General features: G+C 31.7%; 1 protein-coding gene across 2 annotated transcripts in view; it reads right to left on the bottom strand.

Moving 5' to 3' along the window:
• The window catches only part of LOC130674123 (probable G-protein coupled receptor B0563.6), a 142,607-nt gene extending 126,581 nt beyond the window's left edge, over window positions 1–16,026 (bottom strand). Inside the window, exons 1-2 of one of the 2 annotated variants that reach the window (XM_057479390.1) lie at window positions 14,919–15,046; window positions 13,938–14,835 (exon numbers count right to left, since the gene is read on the bottom strand). The gene's annotated coding sequence lies outside the window, so the exon portion shown is untranslated. Of the gene's footprint in view, window positions 1–13,937; window positions 14,836–14,918; window positions 15,047–15,821 lie in introns of those variants that run through there. The other variant, XM_057479399.1, reaches the window with a different exon arrangement.
• Between the last annotated feature and the right edge of the window lie 5,660 nt (window positions 16,027–21,686).

Here is a 21,686-nt window from a genome sequence, read left to right as displayed (position 1 = left end):
ACTATCCTGGCCCGTGCATGGTGAATCATTGGCAGCCGCGTTTTTGCTTATATAAATGGCACACAATTAACCACCGTTCGTTGGCCAACCATTGCTTCACCCGACTCACGGCATTCATCGACCAAGCTGGTCTCATCAGAGTCGGAGGCCGTCTTCAGAACTCTACGTTGGATTCTGACAGCAAGTATCCAGCGATCCTTCCCAAGGATTGTACGCTCTCACGTCTCATCATCGCAGACTCTCATATACGCACTTTGCATGGAGGTACTCAACTCACATTGTCTCATGTGCGCAAAAACTGCTGGATACTTGGTGGACGAGCACCAGTCAAAAACTTTATTCATCGCTGTCTCACCTGCGCGCGCATGCGGGGAGTCGGATCTCAACAGCTCATGGGTCAACTTCCATCTCATCGAGTCTCACCATCTCTCGTCTTCGAGAACACTGGAGTCGATTACGCAGGTCCAGTGTCTTTGAAGTTCTACCAAGGTCACGGTACCAGATGCTACAAGGGCTGGATCGCTGTCTTTGTGTGTCTCTCAACATCAGCCGTTCATCTGGAAGTTGTCACCGACTACTCCACTGAAGGCTTTCTCAAAGCATTCCGCCGTTTCACTAGTCGACGGGGAATTCGCCGCACACTTCGAAGTGACTGTGGTACAAGGATGCCGATATTCTTCTCAAGCAACTTCTCACCGGCGCTCTCAAAGAATCATTTCATCTACAGCAGCATCTTGCCAATGATGGAACTCAGTGGATGTTCAACCCTCCTGGGGCTCCTCATATGGGCGGAAAATGGTGGCGAGTGGGTAACCCCCGCCATTTTGTGCCTTAAAACATCATGGCGGCCACAAAAAGCTCGCAGATTAGAGATCACTAAGTGATGGATGAGAGCAAGTATTTATAATGGCGTGTTCGAAATCTTGGTGATTATATTCCTAGTGGAGGTAGCCCTTATGGGTTGGGGAAGAACTTGCGCACCCCACCACTAATCCTAAGCGAGCAGTTCACCAGAGCTGAAGTCTGGTACCATGGGGGATCCATTCCAAGCCCCGCTTCGACCAGAAATGGGAGGAGTGTTTGGGTCCGAATGAGGTCGGACTCGTGGTGGTTGTTGGTGAGACCCCCACATGCATTGCATGCCTAATGGGTAAGTTAATGTGAGCTTATGCTCACATTTCGCTTTTATAATATATGGTAGTGTTAAAGATAGGGACCACACGCAACGCGAGTATGCCCAAAAGGGCGAGGTATCGGCTTCCGGTCGGCGGAGGCGGACTTAGGTCCCGTTACATTAATTAATTGGGCGGAAAATGGGAAGCTGCCGTAAAATCAATTAAATATCATCTTCAGCGAACCATCGCTGATACGCTTCTTACCTATGAAGATTTCTCAACGTTTCTCATTCAAGTCGAAGCAGTTCTCACTTCTCGTCCTCTCAGCGCACTCTCAGAGGATCCGGACGATCTCACTGCTCTCACACCCGGACATTTCATCCGTGGAGCTGCTATCGACACCATCCCGGAACCATATCTCACACCAATCTCATCATCAAGGCTCTCACATCTGCAGCATATCCAAGAGCACTTGCAGCATTTCTGGGATCGATGGTCAACAGAATGCTTACAATCTCATCAATCTATATCAAAATTGAATACATCTCATCACAACATAACCGTTGGATCACTTGTATTGCTCTTAGACGAGCGGTACCCACCAACAAAATGGCCGCTCGCTCGTGTCATCCAATTGCATCCTGGTGCGAATGGTCTCACTAGAGTTGTTACTCTCATAGTCCAGTCGAGTTAGGTCCAAAAAGTAACTCTTGCTGGTGATAATTCCTGGCCGACTAGATTTTCCACAGAATGATTCAGAATATGCTAAAACTACGACAACCGAAAAAATCCACCAAAAAAGTGCGTCGCAAATATGTTTTTTTATAACAAAATGATCAATATTCCGGTTTAACGCAAATATCTAACAAACTATAGCACATGGATAAAAAAAAACCCTTAATAAAACTTGAAGAAAAAAAAATAATGAATAAAATGAGCCCTCATTTAAGTTCTTACGAGCTGTAATTTGTAAATTATTTAAATGTTAATTAATTTTCTCGTCAACTCGATGTTATTTTTTATACATCAGCTGTCCCGACGCCGAAACTTGCCGAAGTGTGACGATGTATGACGAAGCTGCTCGCGCGCTCGTTCGGGACATTTAAAATTTGAAAAATATATATAATTATAAGATAATTTTTATTAATAATTTTAAGAAATTTGAAAAAATAGGCAATCGATTGTGACAAAAAATAAAATAAATTACGGAAAAGAACATATTTTTAATTTTTAATATTGTTTGAAAACATTTAAGCTAAGAATTGAACCATTTAATTATTTTTTATAGGAATAAAAATTTAATTACTATTTAATTTTTTCGTTAAATGAAATATTAATGACTTTCAGCTAAAAAATAAAAAGTAATTTTTCGAATTTTAAATGTCCCGAACGAGCGCGCGAGCAGCTTCGTCATACATCGTCACACTTCGGCAAGTTTCGACGTCGGGACAGCTGATGTATAAAAAATAACATCGAGTTGACGAGAAAATTAATTAACATTTAAATAATTTACAAATTACAGCTCGTAAGAACTTAAATGAGGGCTCATTTTATTCATTATTTCTTTTTCTTTAAGTTTTATTAAGGGTTTTTTTTATCCATGTGCTATAGTTTGTTAGATATTTGTGTTAAACCGGAATTTTGACCATTTTGTTATAAAAAAACATATTTGCGACGCACTTTTTTGGTGGATTTTTTCGGTTGTCGTAGTTTTAGCATATTCTGAATCATTCTGTGGAAAAATTAGTCGGCCAGGAATTATCACCAGCACTAATCCTTAACTCGACTGGACTATCAAGACATCACCTTCAACTCTTAAGCGACCCATCAACAAACTCGTGCTATTGCCAATCTCATCATTCACGGAAGATTTTCATGGATCATCTAACTTCTCCAACGAGTAGGAGAAGGCTGGGAGAATGTTCAAATCTCCCGCGCTCTCACGGCGGATTCATGATCGATAGTACAGCTGATCAGTATAGGCGGCTTCGCTAGTTGCATTCTCACCGAAAGACTGCTTGAGTGGGGATGAAGAAGACGGAAGCTCTATCTCACTCACACTACTAACGTTCTCTCTCTAATATATTGCTTGCAGTTATTCATTGCAGACGAATCGTGCTTTTTAAAATCTCGCATTTTTTAAGTAATCCAGTGTGCTCTCAGTAAGTAAATAGTTAAACTCTGCTTATAATAATTAAAAGTAATTATTATTTATAATATTTTTGCTCTCATAAGTGAATCTCAGTTAATCTCAGAATTATTACTTATCACAACGTGTACCGGCATTGTTACCGCCAAGTCGCCATCTTGGCTACGTGTTGAACGCGAGGGCTAATTAAATAAAATAAAGACTAATATTCATTAATGAGTGCATTTCTCATGATAATAAATCTCATTTCGTGTACATAGTGTAAATAAAATGTTTATTGTTATTATTTACTATAAATTTGTGTTAAATAAAATTATTCTAACCCGAGCAATTCACACACACCAGATCCTCTCATCCTCTCATCAGTATAATTAATAAGTTATTAATTATTTAAACAGTAATCTACGAGTAAATAATACGAGTAAATAAAAAATAAAGAATTAAATTAGTGAGAATTTATTTAGACAGCCGCTAGGTGTAATTTTTACTCGTTACTGTGAGTAAAAATTAATCTGATTGATTTTTACTCACTGAGAGATTAACATTTCGTCATTCAAAAGTAAAAAGTCGTAATGGCCTTAGATTACTTAATTTCGAGTAATTTTTAGAATAAATAACATCGCAATATTTATACGAAAATTCTTTTCGTGTAAAGAACCAAAAAAAGGCATTTCTTTGTCCTTACTTCTAATGGACGTGTAACGATCGTTACAAATGAATAGCGATTTAACCGTCCTGTCATTTAAAAATTCTTTCAATTTTTTCAATTTTTATTAAAATAAGAATTAGACTGCGTAGTTCAAAGCACACCCAATAATATGTATAGAAATGCGTGTATGTATGAGGTGGTTCGGCTTCACTCTGCGAGATGGCACTGTACAACTCGCCTCTTGCAATATCTCGTCCTCACACCTGTTTCAATATATAACATTTCCAACATGTAACTTCTAACACGGTGTCTTAGGTGGGGTATACGATAGTCACACCTAACTGAGGAGTCTCAGCTATCGTATACTTAGACGAAACGTCTCTCTCCCCACAAATACCTCTTCTATCGCTCCTCTTCTCATCATCTCTCACAACGTTTCACTCTTTGGTAGTTGGCGACTTAGGCAGTGATTATTATTGCAATCTAATCCTAAAGTATCGTCGCCAAAGTAGCGTCTGTAGCGTTGCTACAATGCAAAGCGATTGATTAATTTCGGCAATCTACGTCGAACATCGATTTTTCCGTTTTCCGTCTTTACCTTATTTGTACAGACACAATAAGTTATACCGCTGAACTGCATACACGCATCCAAGCATTTTCTTATGTATTCTCAAATTTTACTGTGTTAAATACGTTCGTTAAATAAAATGTTTATTTAACGTAATTAGTTGGTTTAAATAATTTACTTATTATATTTAATATTACCTGAAACACTAAATATATATACAACAATTCTTTTCAAAAGTAATTTTTTAGTCGACAAGCATCGGAATTTTTGTTTGTTTATGGAAATTGGTACAGGAAACGGTTTGGGATTAATCAGGAAAGGATTACTTAGTGTAGGGCTTATTAATAATTAAAGAAAAATAATTTGGTTTGCCCGAGCTTGGAATCGAACCCAGACCAATTCGTTCTCACGCGAGTACTCTGCAGTTGAGCTACCGGGCCTTGTGCCGAACAGAGTTCAATTTGTTTGTATCAATTAAGTCACGCTATTTATTACCACCGGCATTTGTGAAATGATTTATATATATGATTCTCATCAGACATATGTCTGCCATATATGTGTTTACGTATAGTAGAATGTTATTAAAAATTTTTCCACAATTCACAATTAAATTTAAAATATATCTCTCAACATACGTTTCACATATACATTCACATATATATTTACATATATATCGACATATATATTTATTTAGAAGTTAGCATATTGATTCTTATACACTAACGCAAAAAATTAAAGAAAAAGAAAAATTTTATAAATTTTTTAGTGATTTTTGGAAGTCTGTAACTCGGTGAAAAATAATCGTATCGAGATTTTAAAAAAAGCATTTTATAGCTTGAAATCTCTAGCTTTGGTGCATTTTTTTTTAATTTTTTAAGAGCTCCAGCTATTGCGCAAACATGAGAAATACCACGAGAGAAAAAATTTCGGAATTTTTTTTTTTTCCGACAAGCCTACGGACCGCAGAAAAATTCTTTTAACTAAGCCAATGCATAGATCGCTTGGCAAATTTATTCAGCTTCAATTTGGCTTTTTTTTAACCTTGAAGAACGATTTGTCGCAGAGATATCAGCCTTCAAACAAAAAATGATCCTTTTGGCTTTGATCCTCGATATTTCAGGTACCAATGATCGCACAGTAAGTTGAAGGGCGGCGTTAAAAACTTGAATATATGCCCTACAAGACCCTCTATCATTTTTTGAAAAAAAAAAATTTTTTTATTTTTAACACCCATTAGAAGTAAGTACAAAAAAATGACTTTTTTGGTTTTTTAGTAAATCAACCGCTACTCTGCAAATGTCGATAAAAAAAATAATGTTGCCAGGAACTTTTTTAGCTTAATGTACCTTCAATAACCGTGTAAGTTTTCAAATTGATCTATCGAATCGTTTTTGGGGAATCATCGATCAAAGTTTTGCTAAACAATTAAAGGAACAAGTTTTGTTCCTTTCATTGTGTAATCATCATCAAAATGAAGAAATAATTTTTTTTCGACTTTTCTCAACTTTTTGTATTGGTGACTTAGCAAATGCAAGGAAATGACAAAAAAATAAAAAATTTCAAAAAAGACAAAAAAAATCAAAGAATTCGAAAAAAAATTATTTTTTCATTTTGATTATGATTACACAAGTAAAGGAACAAAACTTGTTCATTTAATTGTTTAGCAAAACTTTGATCGATGATAATTTATGAATTAATTTATCCTAATATTAATGACTAGTTAATTTTGACTTGATCGCAATTGATTTTCCGGCGAATGCTTTACACAACCTGCCTGGAAAATTTTACGACACAGTAAATCCGGTCATGTTGCCTGAATTTTTATAGGAGCTTCAAGATCACTAGATTTTTTTAGCGTCTGGCTGACGAACTTATTTCTTCGCTGATTAATTAATAAGGTTGTCTTGGTTGTCTTGTTGGTGTACTTTGGATTGTCTGTACTGGTCCTTGGCGTCTCGTGTTCTTTTCCTTGTTTCGTCTCGGTATGCTCGCAGTTTATGCTCTTGATTTTATTACTCCAATACCTGCTTATTCAGATTAATTAATACTGAGATATTCAAGAATAACGGCCCCGTGCCTGGTATTCTGATAAATAAGTTTCTGGAGTAATCGCTTGGTTCCACACTTAGAAGCCAAGTCCGACTTATATAGTTACCTGATGTTCAGGTAATCGGCAGTCTACGCAGTGTTAGCAACCCTGGAGATGGCGCCTTTCGTACCAGGGCCGTAATTTTATCGTATTTCAACAAAGATTATCGTATTTAGAATTTTTCTGCAAAATACCGTTGATGATAAATGAAATGTTATAATGGTCGTCCTTGTAAAAATATTTTGCGCCTGAAAATAGTTTTTTTTTATCATCATTTCTCGCATTATTTTACTTGGAGACACAAAAATTTAGTTACTTAAAAATTTTAAGAAGTAAAAGTAAATTCAAATTAAATAAATTAAATATTGCATGCCTTGAGCGCGAAGCGCTGAGGCTATGCTCTATACTCGCCTGACAATGAAAAACTCGATTTCGTCATATTAAATTGTTTCTAAATTTATAAATACACTTAAATGATACATAAAAAATATATTGTTACAAAGAAAAATGATTAAACAACAGATTTTATACATTTTTAAGTCGACTAATTACGATTTTTCTATAAAATATCTGTTTTTAGTGACTTATCGCGTTAAATTCCTCAGGAGTCATCCCGAGTCAAAATTTGAAATGTGGATTTGCCCTCCATATTCTAAATTACGTTATTGAGGCTGAAATCATGGTTATATGAGGGTATTGAGGGTAAAATCACATTCGAGCAATAAGGCAAGCTATTGAGCAGAACTGTAAATCTGACCTAACTTTGGGAGTTTTGGCCGCTTTTACCAAATGTAGGGTGAATTTACAGTCGGCAGGAATGTAAAAATACCCTCCAAAACCTACTTTTTAATTGTGGAAGAGATTCTTATCGGATCCTCGTTGGTAGGTAAGGGGAACGAAGGGGATATCAACTATAAGATTAAAATGGCTGCCATAGTCGCGAATTTTTAAATAAAAAACGTTACAAATATTTGTAAATTAATTTATAGTATAAAGATAAAACAAGTATTAACAATCACGCTAGCAAAAGATAAGAAAAAAAACGATGTCAGAATCGATTCTAACATCAATTTATATTTCAATGGAAATTGGTGATCGTATGTTTATAACTGTGCCAATTAATACTGAAAAGCTTGAATAAATTAATTGTATTCAAATATATTAACAATAAATAATGAATATTTTAACTAAGCCATCGTTTCAGATATCTATTTATTTTAATTTATCAAAATTTATTAAATTAAAAAAAAGAAATTTGATGAGTCAATTACTTTACTATATTTGATGAGTTAATTACTTTTTTTAAAAAGTCAACGTATATTCATAATTTTTATCTGAACATAATTTTCTTTTGGTTTATAAGAGTGTGCATGGTAAATAGTTTATTTAGACCATAGTAGACATATTTTTTTCTTTTTTTCGAATTTTGGAAACATACTTAAACTATTAATTAAAAATAGTTATTATTTTTCTTATAAGAAAGTATTTGAATATCGATTGGATAAAATGAATATTCATTTAATTGAAATTTCAAAACCGTCAGGATAAAATAAACATATATAAGAAAAAATTTGGGACTAAGGAAAATTCAATGGCTTTAAAAGAGTTGACAAATTTTCTAAGTCCATAATAATTTTACAGTTTTATTTTGGACTTAAAAAAATTTAATCGACTGACAAAAGTTGAAAAATTTATGACCAACAAAATGCTGTCTTAAATTAAATTTTAGGCAATGGAAGATAGAATCAGAGTTCTAAAATCACTTTGGAAGTATGATTTTACCCTCCTAATGCTACTTTGAGGGCATGGAGATCAAAATTACCGCCCAACTGTGAACGGCAGGCCTGTTAACAAAAGAATTGAGGGTATCTAGGCTAAAACCACATTTCAGATTTCGACTCGGGATGGGCTAGTAAACACTATAACTTTCGAAAAATACAATTTTCCAACTTCATTTTTTTAATATCTTCGTATAGTTAATGCGAAGACCCCTTTTGTAAATGGCAGCTAAATATCTTATGGTTTAATTAAAATTAATATTTTTAGATAGGCATAACACGACAAATTCTACCCTTTGAGCAGCCATATTTTTTTAAATATACAATTATTTCAAGAGTGAACATAGCCAAGATTATTTGTATTTTTTTTTTTTACTTATCGTTTTCTATGTATCGATTATTTTTCGATAGTATCGATAGATGGCACGAAATATACCTATACTAAAGTATACATACTAGCAGCTGGCGTTTCTTAGGTAAAATGGCAGGTATTTTAAAAATTTATAATCTAATTTTGTTTTTATTAACAGTCGATACAAAAAAATATGTTAAAATTCAAAATAATATAAAGGTTTTCAATGAAAAATTATTGTATATGTAATAAACTTTTACTTCACTTGAGTATCATTCACACACGGAAAAAAACGTGTAGTTAAATTTACTACAAATGGAGTTCCATTTACTACACTGACTAGTAATATATAGGATAACTACACGTTTAGTAACAGTTACTAGTACACTGTGGTACACAACCTGTAGTACCATTTACTACAGTAAGTAGTAATAAGAACTAGCATTAAATAACCACTGTGGTTCATTTTACTCCACAACATAGTAGAATATATTTTATTCGTAATGTATTAATTAAATATCTGTTAGATAACGATCATTAGTTTTTATGATATTGAAAACGTTATAAAAATATAAAAATTATTCTTAGATTCTTCAGACTTACAGTATATCAAATTAAAATGATATAAAAATGAATTTATTAATAAATAACTTAAAATAATAAGGACTTAAATTTCAAAAGCCTACTTTTTATCAATACCCGATAATGATAATTTTAAAAATATATTTGTAATTAATAAATTCTCGTATAAGCATAAACTTAGAATAATTAAGTATTAATTTTTATTAATAGAAAATATAAAAAACATCGATTTAAAAGTTACAATTCTAATAAATAACAAATACTCAATAGGCAATGATTAGAAAAATTGCATTAAAATCACGATTCACTGATAAGAGCATAGAAATAAAATTTAATAGAAGTTGTAGGTGAGGTAAGCAAAAGGAAGAATGACAGGTAATACAAAACAAATTTTTTTGTATTATATTTGTTATATATATATTTTTTTTAAATTATATAAATTATAATTGCACGCCTCGATTTTTAATTATGTATATAAATATTTTTAATTATATATATTATTATTTATAATGTTTTATAATATTATTTATAATAATAAATCCCTAGTAGAAATGACATCGAGTTTTTAGCCAGTAACTTGCCAGTTTAACTAGACTTAAACCAGTAACTGGCCAGTGTAATATCGAGTTTCTGTCAAGTAACTGGCCAGTTTTACTAGAGATCGAGCAAAACATGGCGGCTTCAGTGAAACTATCAATTTTGAATATTGAGGTTATCAAGGGTTATAAAAAATTGTCAAATAAAATAAAAATAATGTTAAATAAACGATATGACAAAAACGTTTAATTTATATTTATTTATATTATGAAATAAATAACATCATTAGATTAATAGAATAACAACAATAAATCTGACAATAAAGTAATTATTTTTCATTGAAGAAAATTAAAAAAATATTCATTTATTGTGTCAACTTGTTTTACCGCATCCATTTTGTAATATATTTTGTAAAATATTTCCACGTTAACATACACAAATTTTAATTAATTCACACTGTTTTTTAATATTTTTTAAAACAATGACGCGTACAGGTTAACAGAAAAAAATAAACAGACACACACACTAGTGAAGGTACAGTGTCGGTGTGACCAATGTTTATGACTTAGTTGTAGGTGGCGCGATTTCGAGTTTTTACTCGATATCACTGGCCAGTTACTGGTTTATATCGAGTGAAAACTCGATTATTTCTACTAGGGATACAATGACACAAATTGAGAATACCCACAGAATGGAGTAAAAAAGTTATAGGTGGCGCTGTTATTTTCTTCTTTCAATCATTTTACCACATATTGGAGTAGATTGTACAAGTAATCTGGTATTGTATACTCCAAAAATAGTAACAGATACCAATTCATATAAAATTGTGTAGTTCCCAAAACCACAAAATAAGTATTTTATACTACATTGAGTAGTTGTGGAAACTACAAAGTTTTACCACATTACAGTAGTAAGCAGAACTCCTATAGTAGTAAAATATCACGCACACTGTGGCTTATGTTACTACAGTTGTCATTGCGGCGACCACAAAGTGTAGTAAAATTTTTACTAGTTTGGTGTGGTAAATTCTACTCCAGCATTTTTTCCCGTGCATGAATGCTCAAGGCATGTACTTTTGGATATTCCAAACTTTTTATCAATATTGACATTAAAATTAAAACAAACATTTGTCATATATTACTCTTTGCAGTATTTTTTTTTTACATAAATTTATACGTATATTCGTAAATATTACTGACTTTTGTAGAACATAAAATACATTATATAATAAATAAAAGTAAAAACTAATGCTTATTCATGTATTTACAGCCAAGAATAAACATTAAAAGTTAAAAGTTATTTGGTATTATAATGTCATCGAAAGCCTCGAAATCTTCTTTGTTCTCATATAAATCTTGAATCGTCTCGCTAGTAGTTTCAATTACACGTTTCTTTGGATACATTTGAGATTTAGTCATACGGCTATACTCTAATTTTGATGGCTCAAAACTGACGCAATCACCCCGTACACGTTGCTTTGCTAACAGTATACCATTGATAGTCGGAGTTATTAATTTATTGTTTGTTTTAGTTTTGATCAAATTGACCTGACTGAAACGTCTCTTAGAGTCAGCATTTGCATGAGGCAAAGAAATGACGTCAAGGATAAACTTAGCAAGATCTTTAAATGTAAGACCTTGATCGCCTTGATCACACATTAATAGCTTTGCCCAAAATACATCAACATCATCGTCCAAATTCATATCTTCTGGAATTTCGAAAAAAGGCAGTTGTCTGCACTCATTGTCAATATCTTGGTATTGGTCAGGAAAAACGATGCATGGTACGACTCTCATAAGAGGCAGCAAGCTTGGTACGAAATCTCGAGTTTGTCGTGATATGGCTTTTGCTGGACTCAAATTTGATACAAGTTGTAGAACTGGGTCACTGAAATCAAATCTCTTTTTTATTTCGTTACAGCCAACCTTAAAAAATTGAATACAGGTAGTTCGGAAATCAAGCTTTAATTGTTCATTAGCATTAATTTCAGGCTTGCTCAGCGTATCCAATACTTTTACGCGTATATGTGATCGAGATGCAGACGGTTCTCTTCATTACATGGGTCGAGGTTTTCCAAGTTTGTCCGATAAACATACGATTTACGTAGATATGATTCTAAGAGTTCTAGATAACCAATGCGCATTTTATCCCAAAGGCTTGTGAAAACGACGGATGTTGATTGGAATAATTAATTCAACTTCGTGAATTTGGGCAATACCCAATCAAAAAATAAATAAAATAGTTTTATAAGAGGGTGTTATGTCAGGAATTCACATAAATTAATGTTTTTGTGGGTATTTGGCCCAAGCCGAAGCCTATAGACCGGGAACCCCAGAGATCTTTTATTAAGGAGAATAGGTTTATTTTTTTATTAATAGAACGATATTAAAATTTTAATTCTAACTATATTATCAACTCGATTACAAAAATGTTGAGGTTTAGAGATTATGCTTCTAATTACAATGTTGGAATTACCTCCTGATTCAAATAAATTTCAATTATAATCCAAAGACAGGTGGCTAGTCAGCCGACTCTAATTTACAACATTCAAAATTACATTTACTATTTTAATTTTAAATTACAAATGCTCGAATTTGAATTTTGTAATTCTGATATAACTAACTGAACATTTCAAACTTTCATATGTAACATTTTAATTTTAAACTACACGTGTTCGAATTTTAATTGTGTAATTCTGATATAATTAAATGAATATTTAAAACTTTCATTTAACACTTTGATTTTAAGCTACACGTGTTCGAATTTTTATTTTGTAAATCTGATATAATTAATTGAATATTTCAAACTTTCATTTAATATTTTAATTTCACACTACACGTGTTCGAATTTTAATTTTGTAATTCTGATATAATTAACTGGACATTCTAAACTTTCATTTAAAATTTTAATTTTAAACTGAACATTTTTAATTTATTTAATATTTTAATTGTACCTGGTTTCTCTGGGCGAATACATGATGTAGTACTTATACTCGTTTAACTAACTTTTTTCCTTTTCTTTTTCTTCATTGTATATAAAAAAAACTTGTTCACACTTTGATGATTGCAGCCAGAAGAGAGCGAGAGTTTTCTTTTTGTTTCTGGGCCCTAAATTTTCTTATCAGCCCCTCCATATTTTCCATTTTGATCGGCGCACGCATTATTCTCCCCACTAAGATTTTTCTTAACAGGTATTTTGCTGTTCGCGTGGCTCATTGTATGTTATAAAATTTTATGAATAAAAAAAAATTATTTTGAAAATTATAAATATTAATCGGACGTAACAAGGGTCATTAAGAGCTTAAACGATCTGTTCTACTTCACGTAATCGCACCGTAAACATCTGCGTTTGAAAATAAGAGTTTAAGGTAATTTGGTAGCCGCATTCCGGAGTCAAAACAATGTCGAAATTTTTTTTTTTCTTTGACTTTAATCATTCAATAAAGTCCATAATAATTTACGATAATTAGTAACTATATTTTATAAGCTATAATTAATATGTAGAAAAAAATAATAATATTTTTTTTTTCAAATTACATAAATTATTTTGACTGCAACTAGACAGTACCAACAGTTGTTATTTGATGAAAGTTGGTACTTCTGTTTACACTAGTTTCTTTGACAGTTTAATGTGTGTCACGTGTATGTGTAGTAAATATAACCTTATAATCCCGGTAAATTTTTGACAGTACATGATAATACGATAAATGTAACAGACACACATTTTTTCCCTAGTATAAATAAGAGGGGCGCAGAATGGGTTACAAAACAAAGACAGAAATCTTTCTGTCACACAAAAAAATTAATTAAAAAAAAACCATGAGGTAAATTGTTTCGAAATTTTGTAGGTAGATATTTTAGATATTATATCATAGACTGAATAGTTTTTTCGCCTAGGTTAACTGTGCCACTTATTTACAAACTGTCAACTTCCTGTTAAGTTGAATAAAGACAGCCATAAGAGCCTATGTATTTTCACGAAAGTTTAATTAATTATATTTTTTAAACGGCGTGGTAAAAAATTCTGGTTTTTTGTTTTCAAGGGCTTGAAAATATAATCTTTGAAATTATCATAATTAAAGTAAGGGTTAACTGTTGGAGGTTTGACTACCAAATTACCTTAATGCATCCAATTGCTCGAGTATTCTTCTTACAACTCCGTATAGAGATAGCCAACGTGTTTCTGAAGGCCGTAGGATCTTGTGGACTTCAATATCAAGAAATCGTTGGAATTCTTGAAACTGATGTTGTCTTTTAGCACTGTTTTTAAATTTGTTATACATGTTACGCGCTAAGCTTTCACAGCTTCGAGGTAATCCTTTGCAGGCTTTGCTAGCGCATAAGTGTAGCGAATGGCATATACATTTTGAAATATAAATGCCTGAATCTACGATAATACCGAACAATAATTCACATTGTTTCAACTGCAGCAATATCTGTACACTTATCTATGAGAACACTGAAAAGACGACTTGAACTTATTTTGTAACTGTTCTTTTTCAGATTCACTAATCACGTTTTTTATAATTGCAACACCTTTCGTTGATTTCAATTGAACACCTTTCACAATCGCTGAGTCAGGTACACATTCTTTAATTAAAGGTGTTAAATGATCCAAAATTCTGAACGATAGGTTACGATCAACAAAAAAAGCACACAATTTTATTTCAAATTTACGAGAAGCCTCGCTTATAGTATTTATCTCAGGTGTCTGTAGAAATGAGTTTATTTTCGGTTGGTGCTCGAGCGGTTGACGTTGATGACTTTGAGATTTGATATGATTTTCAAACACAGTTAACTCTGCCGTAAAGCTCACATTGCATATTCGGTACTTAGCTTTGTAAGGATCATCTGGAATCTTAGCAAGCCATGTTTTATAATCATTATCATTCAGCCAAGCGTCTCTAAATTTTTGCAAGTGATGTTTTTGTACAATTTTTCTTTTTTCTTTGGTGGGGTATTGAGCAAAGTACCAGTTACAATATTTTCATTAGCGTCTTGATGTTGTGAGCCCATCCTACAATACAAAACAAAAAACGAAAATTAAATTAAATAAAACAAGAGTAAAATAACTCAGTTAATATATGGCTGTATACTTACATTTCAGCTTAAACAAAATCTTTCACCAATAAAAATAATAACTTCAAATCACAGTAGAAATAAATAAAAAAAATTTCTTAAAAATGCAACTTATTTATATCATATTACAGGTTATTGCAGCTCACAGCTGACACCAATCAACATATTAGTAAAGTATTGGATTCGCTTAGTTCAATGTAGCTAGAGACACCTGCAGGAAATTTATCATAAGCGCGTGCAGAGGTGTACATTTTCAAAAATTTTATCTCCCAAATTTTTTTATTTTCATTCTTATTTTTTTAATATCTAAAAGTATCGTATTTTTTACGTACGATACTGTTATGTGATCGTACATCGTACGATGATCTAAAATTATCGTAGTTGTACGATATTTATCGTACGGTTGCTAACCCTGAGTCTACGTTTGGATGGTTGCTACCGGCTCTCTCTTCGTCTCGATAGTTACGCTGTCCTGCCGGTAATGTGTGGTCTCCGCTGCTGTCTTCCGTTTTTAATAATTTCACTCGGTTGTCTTCGGTTGTTATCGGAAAACTACTCCTCTACTTAATTGTGATTGGGCCTAGTTTTCGAGTATTATCAATTAGCGCACCCGGTGACAAGTCGAAAAACTTAATCGATTGCTCGTTTGGGGTTACGCGTAGGGTAAATGACCATCAGTTAAATATCATGATTTTGGTTGATAAAATAACTCATTTTACCCTGTTACACTTTTTTTAAAATCTCGATACGATTATTTTTCACCAAGTTACAGCCTTCCAAAAATCACTAAAAAATTTATAAAATTTTTTTATTCCTTTCATTTATGGCATGAGTGTAAAATATCGTATAGGGGACGCGGGAACGACGGTGAGGGCCCAAAAGGCCAACGGCCTAGTACCCTCGGTCCATCAAACAAATAAATACCTGGATATAAAATCGGGAGCCTCTCGATGACAACAAACAACACTCGACACACTTCCCGGATGAATTATTAAAATAAAAATAAGTAATGCGGTAATCTGGGACGACAATCATTGCGACAAACGGCTCCCAGAGCACAATACGCAGAGTCACAGGCTCCAAAAACGACATTAGTCCAGGATTGCAGTCGAGGCCCACCTTGGCGGCTTTCCGACTCACCACCACTCGCTCCAAGACTCCAAATTTGACTACTGGGTCCACTCATTCACGAGCGGCTCCGAATCTCAACTCTCTTACTCGTCGGTACTTGCACAACTGCTACACTTGAATCTTCCACTCTAACTCGCACGCTTCACTCCTTCTATTTCACTCTCACATTCTTGCTTCTCCATCCATTCTTACCTCCACAAACATCCAAGCTCTGGACTCACGGGCCTTCCCAGGGATCAGGCCGGTGGCCAATTTCGTATAAATTCAAGGGGCAAAGTTTTAATAATTGATCCAGGGGATCAGGTCGGTGGCCAATTAGTTATAAAAGTCCAGGGGACTCGTTAGTTAGAAAGAAAAAAAAGTTCGGTGGACAATTGTTGTTAAAAGTAATTATAAGTAATATAAAAGCCCGGTGGGCATAATGGTTATTTAGTGAATAAAATTCAATAATTATATGAATTTGACTTTTGTGTATAATAAATTTAATCCCTCAATTTCCTCACTCTTATCAATTTCAACGACCTTGAAATATTATTACAACATCGCCAGTTCTGAAAGGCCGAGTCTTATCTTCCAGTGGCGCCCTCATTAAGACCAATTAATAAAGGGGCAAAACTTGGCATGGTTGAGATATACCCTGTTATAATATCTTCACATATACTGTTCATCCTATAGAGTGAGATATAATATATGATATATATCGAATCATATATTAATCCGAATATAATTTGAGTTATGTATCTGCAAATATTAAAATTCATATTTGAATAGTATGTTAAATGTTAGATGTTTAATGTTATATTAAAAATGAACTACATCATTATAGAATAGACTGGGCCAAAAAAATTGACTATATTTTTTTTCTTAGCTACATCGAGAATATTATTCAGAATGACAAAAAAAAATTTCATGAAAGTTTGAGCCCTTAATATTAATTTTAAGAGGTCTATCATCGCTATTTTTAATTTTAATTCATAATTTGATGTTTTACGTTACTAAAACATTGAAGTAAAAAAAAATCATTGTTACTTATTCTTATGTAAAATTAAATTCCCTTAAAAAAAATCTGATTGAAAATTTTCATCAGACAAGCCGTTTCCGATTAAATAAGCTTAATAAAGTGATATATTTTTTCGATTTAATATTTTTACTTTTGAATTTTGTAACTGACGAATCAATAAATATCTAAAAAAGATCATGACAGATTTCGAAGGAAATTTAATGCTCTACAAAATAGGTCTCCTAACGTTTTTTGCTAAATTCACTCCTTCGAAAGTTATTCAAGGTTGAATTCGAGTCAAAACGATTTCAATAACGTGAATAACTTTTGAAGGAGTGAATTTAGCAAAAAATGTTAGGAGACCTTTTTTGTAGAGCATTAAATTTCCTTCGAAAATCTGTCATGGTCTTTATTATATATTTATTGATGTCAGTTACAAAATTCAAAAGTAACAATGTTAAATCGAAAAAATATATCACTTTATTAAGCTTAATTAATCGGAAACGGCTTGTCTGATGAAAATTTTCAAACAGATTTTTTTTGAAGGGAATTCAATTTTACATAAGAATAAGTAACAATGATTTTTTTTTACTTCAATGTTTTAGTAACGTAAAACATCAAATTATGAATTAAAATTAAAAATAGCGATGATAGACCTCTTAAAATTAATATTAAGGGCTCAAACTTTCATGAAATTTTTTTTTGTCATTCTGAATAATATTCTCGATATAGCTAAGAAAAAAAAAATAGTCAATTTTTTTGGCCCAGTCTATTATAGAATGTATTATACAATAAGCCATATATGAGCGGCAAAATTTTATATAAATGCCCATATATGATTTTATCTATTTATATACATGCAAAGTATGATTCTCGGTATATGACTAGCTATATATATAGCTTTTTCGTTCAGGTTGCCACAGTCTGATGAACATAGTCACAATCATATTAAGGTAATCGGGTTTAAAATTTTTTTTTTTTAACTAAAAAGTTATGTCAATTATCTTACTTTTATTACTCTGCTTTTTCATAAGCCTCATTCCTTCATTTTCTCACTTACATTACGTTTATCTACATTTTCTTCGTCTAATTTCATTTTTGTCGTCTATAATTACTCTAAATTCTCTCGAGTAGAGACATTCTTTTTCGCTTATTTCACCGTGACTAGAAGCATTAATGACATCCTGAATATTGTCATTAAAATTTTTGTATCTATATGGAATAGTTCAATTAAGTTTTTATTTTATAAGCAAATATTTTTTTTTCTCGTTACCTAAAATATTATAAATAAAAAAAAAAAAATTTTTTTTTGAGCAGGAAAAAGTTTTTTTTGTCTTTTCGATGGCAAAATAAAGGAAATCAAATGAATAATCTTGAAAGATTTTCTTCTCTCTTGTAAGCTTATAGTATTCTACTATATAATTTCCATCACGTACCATCAACAGACGATAAATTTATAAGAAAGCACAAAAATAGGCAGGTGATATTCTACAGACGTGGAGAATCACACTAGAATTAAGAACTATTCAATAAATATTGAAATAATAACCCACATTTACTCAGAGAAAAACTTTCAAGCATGCTTTGAATGTTATAGTGACTGCTAAGTTACAATTCAATAACTTTAGTGCATAGACTGGAAAAAAATCATTAATTCACATCAATTATACGTATTTTTGTATTATATTGTGTAATTTTGATAAACTTAGATCAGCTAACTACACTATTATTTATGAAAATTAAGGGATATTGGAAAAATTCCAAATTTCTAAGTGAATTCCAACATGCTGTAACTCGGAGGAAAATGGTTGTACAGTAAAAATAAAGCAAATTGTAGCTTTAAGTGTCTGGTTTTCAGATCTGGATTCCAAAATTTTTTATCATGCACGGTCCCGGAGTAATCCTGAAAAAACCACCACAAAAAATGCCATCTGGCAGCCAGAATGGAAGGTAGATTTTTCAAAAATTTCCAGCACTTCTCTGACTTTTCTGTAGCTCACGTTAAGTTTAAAATGAAAGCGGCCCATGTTCTTTTTTACTAAGGTCGAAGCCAATTTTTGTAGGTCAGTTTTTTAATCCGATACCCGATGAAAAAAGATTTTGTCTAATCATATATGATCATGCATAATTGTCTTTATATGATCAGATCCAAAAATTGGCCAGGTCTAATTATACATAACTTGATCTGTTTATACATGATCATATATGATTATATATAATCATGCATGAACGAATATAGTCATTTTTAGAATCTCATTTAGAATATCTGTAAATTATTAATTAAGTAGTTTAATTAGGATTCATTGTCTTCATCAATATAAATGTCGGTTAAAATTAAATAAAAAAAAAAAAAAAAATTTATTAACCATTGACTATTATTTTACTACGAGGTCACCCGTCCAATTAAAGACCCACGTCGTTGCTGTTTAACTTTGGTTATCGATGGTTTGTAGTCTGATCCTCGTCTGTTATACACTTACAATTAAGAAACATTTATGGCACTACTTAACTCAAATAATCAAATTGATATATCCTACGTAAATAATGCACCTAATGATGAATTTGGTTTTGTACATAAAATACAGTAGAATTCATTAGATACATATAATCAAATCTATGTATCTATAAACTTATAAATATTCGTATATCAATCGATATCGATTTATACTTTTAAATTGCTGCCGAAACCTTTGAATATTTTTTAAGTATTGGGGATTTAAGTTTGATTGATAGTTGACAGAATAAAAATTTAATAACATTGATATTAAAAAATTGTCATATTATTTAATATATATATTAGGGCGTTTCAAAAACAACAAAAAAATTTTTTTTTTCTCGGAACCAGGCTCAAAAGTTTCATTGAGATGCCAAAATAGGCCCCTGAAAATATGAGCCCTTCATATTAATATTAAGGTTGTCCGCATCGCACTTTTCGATTTCCCATAAGAATAACACAGGAAAAAAAATGTTTTTTCTTCTGATTTTCAATGAAGTTCATTCAAATTCCGCATTGTTTTCTAGTTATTTTCATTTTAATGCCAAGCTCGTAAAAATAATAGTTTTCTAATCGATTTTGAGAACTTAGCGTTAAAATGAAAATAACAAGGAAACAATGCGGAATTTTAAAAAACTTTATTTGAAATAATTTGTAGGGAATAAAATTGTCAACAAAAAAGGTCCTATGACATTTTTTGATAAGTCTGATATTTTTGCTGGAAAAGGAAAAAGATCTCGAAATTTACTTTAAATTTGACTTCCAGCTCCAATAACTTCCGAACAGATAAATTTTCCAAAAAATGATAAGAGACTTTTTTTGTAGAGCGTTCAATTCTCTACAAAATTATTTGATGGACATTACAATGTAATTTACGGTTCATTAGTTTCCAAAATCAGAAGAAAAAAACATTTTTTTCCTGTGTTATTCTTATGGGAAATCGAAAAGTGTGACGCGGACAACCTTAATATTAATATTAAGGGCTCATATTTCCAGGGGCCTATTTTGGCATCTCAATGAAACTTTTGAGCCTGGTTCCGAGAAAAAAAAATTTTTTTTTTTTTTTTTGAAACGCCCTAATATATATATATATGTATATATATATATATATATATATATATATATATATATATATATATATATATATATATATATATAATAAGGATTTGGTAAATTTTAAATCACAACAAAAAAAAAATACAAAATTTGATGAAACTTTATAAAATTTCATATAAATTCATGGAGTTTTTTAAAATGTGGTAAAAATCCATCACAATAACTTATGAACTCCCCTGATAGCCAAGTTGGCGAGAAACTGGCGTAAAATTTACAGTCGCAACTAGACACCAAGTTGGCCGCAAAAGTTGATACTTCCAAAGTTCATAGACACTTTCTGAGAAAGTTGGTGGCAAAAGTTGGAAATTCAATAAGTTGACGGTAAGTTGCCTTCCATTTCTCAGAAACGTGCATTCCAGTTGCGGCATGAAAAAATTTGAAAAGTAATCATATAATGCCTAACAAGAATATGAAATCAGTAATCCCTGATTAAAAAAAGCGATTTGAAACGATTCGAAATAAAAAATTTTAAATACTTTTTAATGCTTTTGAATACCTTGAATACTTTTGAATCCCTCTTCTTATGGGCATTTAACATTGCAAATCGTTTTAAATCGCTTTTTTTAATTAGGGATAGCTTAAAATAAAGAAATGAAATTATTTAACATGCATTATTTAAATTTTTTATTTTTTTGTTAGTTCAAAAATTAATAATTAATGAAATAAAAATATTTTATAAACTTTCATACCGTCATCTTATTGAGTATGCTTATAAAAAGGGCTTCAAGGAACAAAAAATTTATAGATTAATTATTTAAACTTTTATACCGCCTTTTATGACATCACAAAGCCGTAAAAAGAATGTTGATTAACAATTAAATAACTTTTTGAAAAATGGTGATACAACTTTCATTACCGCAGAATCATATTCTTTGAAGTGTCTAGATGACACCAGAATTTTCTAAAATTTTTTAATTAATATTTAATTGCATAAAAAAATTATTTAAAAACTACGCTCACTAGAGTGGCGGCGCGCGCATGCCGAAAATGCTGCGCAAAAGCCGATTTTCAATGTTAAATTAAAATTATAAATATTGGAGCTACAATT

The sequence above is a fragment of the Microplitis mediator genome, chromosome 1 (assembly GCF_029852145.1).
Source record: "Microplitis mediator isolate UGA2020A chromosome 1, iyMicMedi2.1, whole genome shotgun sequence".
Taxonomy (NCBI): Eukaryota; Metazoa; Arthropoda; class Insecta; order Hymenoptera; family Braconidae; genus Microplitis; species Microplitis mediator.
This window is presented reverse-complemented; position numbering and strand designations above follow the sequence as displayed.